The 3,447-nt window shown below is 39.1% G+C and overlaps 1 non-coding gene across 1 annotated transcript; it reads left to right on the plus strand.

Annotated features, from left to right (window-relative positions):
* Window positions 1-2,493: 2,493 nt before the first annotated feature.
* Window positions 2,494-2,614, plus strand: LOC128564160 (small nucleolar RNA SNORA32). The gene has a single exon (XR_008374030.1). It is a non-coding gene; the product is annotated as a small nucleolar RNA SNORA32 (small nucleolar RNA).
* The last annotated feature ends 833 nt before the right edge of the window (window positions 2,615-3,447 follow it).

Here is a 3,447-nt window from a genome sequence, read left to right on the forward strand (position 1 = left end):
AGAAAGGGCTTTGCAAAGTAAAAACTAAAAAACCCTTAGATGGACAAAATTTTCCATCTCTCTGAAAATGTATCTGAAATTCACACAAAGAAGAAAAAGGAGGAAATCTTTGTGATCTTGGCTTAGATAAAGATTTCTTAGCTATAACACCAAAGCACACCATAAAAGAAAATATTGATAGATAATGATCTTCACCGACATTATTATCTTCTGCTCTTTGACACACACTGTTAAGAGAAAGGAAAACAAAGCCAAAGGCCAGGCTGGGAGACAATAATTGCAAACTACATGTGTGATAAAGGGTTTATATCCAAACATACAAGGAACTCCCAAAATATAACAATAAGAAAAACAAGCAACTGAATTAAAAATTAGGCTAAAGATTTGAACAGATACCTCACCAATGATATATGCATAAGGCAACTAATTAAATGAAAAGATGCCGAACATCTTTTGCTATTGCAGAAACCGAAGTTAAAAATCACCATGAGATATCACTACACTCAAAAAGGCTAAAATTACAAAGACTCATCATGGACCTGGAGGACCCAGAACTCTCCAATGCTACTTGTTAGTGAGTCCAACTACTTTGTAAATGTTTGACAGATTCTTAGAATGTTAATCTACCCTACCGTATCATTTAACTATTCTACTTTTTGTAATTTACTCAAGAGAAATGAAAGTACATGTTTAGGAGACTTGTTTAAGAATGTTCATAGCAGCTTTATTTGGAATAGCCAAAAACTGGAAACAACTCCAATGTTCTGGATAAACAAAATGTGGCATATGGACACCATGGAATACTGCTCAGCAGCAAAACAGAACGAACTACAGATACTCACAACAATGCAACTGACTCTCAAAATAATCTCCAATTGATCTTGAATGAAAGAACCAGACCCTTAGAAAGGGTACCTAGTCTACAAATGCATTTACATAAATTTCTAGAAAATATTATAAAAACTAATCTAAAGGAAGGAATACAAGTTAGTGGTTGCTTGTGGGCAAGGTGAAGTGGAGGTAGAAAAAGTTTACAAAGAGATATAAGGACATTTTATATTCGTAAAAATATGAGATGTGAGGTAATGTATGCATTGGTGATTTTGGTGATGGTTTCATAGGGGTTTACTTAAGCCAAAACTTACAAGATTTTATACTTTGTGTGAAGTTTATTGAATGTCAATTATATCTCAATGAAACTGTTCAATAAATAAATACACATATGAATAGTATGTATTTGTTACTGACTAAGTAATAATTCAGGAGGGAATTAGAGCACAGAGGACTACCAATTGGAGTTTTAAAAATTGGGATATCTAAGGAGTAGAAGGTCAGTGGCTTTAAGGACACACCTCTTCAGCCTGACCTTCAAATCTGGCTCCAAAAGTCAAAAGACAAGCCTGTAATCCAAGCACTCTGGGAGGCCAGGGCAGGTGGGTTGCTTGAGTTCAGGAGTTCAAGACTACCAGCAAGAATGAGACCCTGTCTCTACTAAAAACAGAAAAACTAGCAGGGTGTTATGGCAGGTGCCTGTAGTTACAGCTACTTGGGATGCTGAGACTCTGTCTCAAAAAAAAAAAAAAAAAAAATCAAGGGCGGCACCTGTGGCCCAAGGAGTAGGGCACTGGCCCCATATACCAGGGGTGGCAGGTTCAAGCCCGGTCCCAGCCAAAACTGCAAAAAAAAAAAAAAAAATCAAAAGTTAAGTACACACAGGGGTCCAGAAGATCAGTAACATAAACACCTCTTTATCACACATCTGAGATTGAAATCAGATGGTCATGTAGGGTGTGACAGCCTAAACCAGCTGCACTGCAGGCAGGTTAAAACAGAATCATTTTTTAAAAAATCATTCAGTAGATTTGTCTCTTTTCTTGATAAAAAGGCTGTTTGGTTACCTGTGGGACAGAAATGTGAACAATAATCCTTTTCAGTTTAAATTTAGGCACCTTAAGTTAAGTTCAACACTCAAAGATTCCTGAATAAAAATGCAAACATTCATATACATAGTTTATCACCATGTCAAGTCCAATAAATAAAAGTAAGGGATGCAAGGCCAAGTGTGGTGGCTCACACCTGGAATCCTAGCACTTTGGGAGTCTGAGGCAGAATGATTACTTGAGACCTGTAGTTTGAAACCAGCCTGAGAAACGTAGCAAGATCCCATCTGTACAAAAAAAAAAAAAAATATATATATATAGAAAACTTAGCCAGGCGTGGTGGAACATGCCTGTATTCTCAACTATACATGAAGCTGAAGCAGGGGATCATTTGAGCCCAGGAGTCTTAGGTTGCATTTGTAGTGATGTAATGCAAGGTAGTGATGTAATGATGTAATGTTGTAATGATGCCACAGCACTTTACTCTGGCAATAGGGTGAGACCCTATCTTTAAAAAAAAAAAGAAAAAGGCATATAGTTATCCCCTCTGTAATAAGTCATTAAAAGTTGTCTGACCTTTCAGAGTCACCCCTTGAAATCAATGCAAAGTTACCGGCCCTTACCAAGGGTTTTGGAATGCAGTTTCTCAATTGCCAAAGACATGACCATAAAAAAGCTTCCCACTAGGTTTCCTGTCTGCTACTCTGCTAGCACTCAGCCTATTGGGGACATTTTATTAACCTTTCATTAGACTATTGTTTTACCTCCATTGCCTATGTGTGAGCACTGTCCACGTGGAAATACAAAGCAAGTAACTGTAATTGTCTAATAAATGTTATAGCAGACACTCGGTGCATACCTGTATCTCTTGTACCTTGCAGAAGTGCTTTGTCTAGCTAATTCTCATAGTAACTCTTCTGGATAGCTAATAACTAGGTGATTTGTAGAACTAAGAGAGCCTTGTTATATGATCATCTCTGCAGATGTAAACTTTTATGTTATCGTTATGTAGGGCTGACAGGACAACTATAGATTAAGGATCTGTTTTATTAAAAAGGGCTGTCTTGGGCCAGGCATGGTGGTTCATGCCTGTAATCGTAGCACTCTGGGAGGCCAAGGCAGGTAGAGTGCTTGAGCTCAGAAGTTGGAGACCAGCCAGAGCAAGGGTGAGACCCCATTTCTACTAAAAATAGGAAAACTAACAAGGCATGGTGGTGCACATCTGTAGTTCTAGGTACTCAGGAGGGAGAGGCAAGAGGATCTCTTGAGCCCAGGAGTTGGAGGTTGCTCTGAGCTGTGAGCTATTATGACGCCATAGCATTCTACTGAGGGGAACACAATGAGACCCAGTCTCAAAAAAAAAAAAAAAAAAGAGGGCTGGACTGGGCGCAGTGGCTCATGCGTGTAATCCCAGCACTTTAGGAGGCCGAGGAGGGTGGATCACCTGAGCTGACGCATTCGAGACCACTCTGAGATAGAGCCAGACCTCATTTCTTAAAAATAGCTAGGCATTGTGGCGGATGCCTGTAGTCCCACCTACTTGTGAGACTGAGGTTAAGCCCAAGAG

Source organism: Nycticebus coucang, chromosome 13 (genome assembly GCF_027406575.1).
Source record: "Nycticebus coucang isolate mNycCou1 chromosome 13, mNycCou1.pri, whole genome shotgun sequence".
Lineage (NCBI taxonomy): Eukaryota > Metazoa > Chordata > Mammalia > Primates > Lorisidae > Nycticebus > Nycticebus coucang.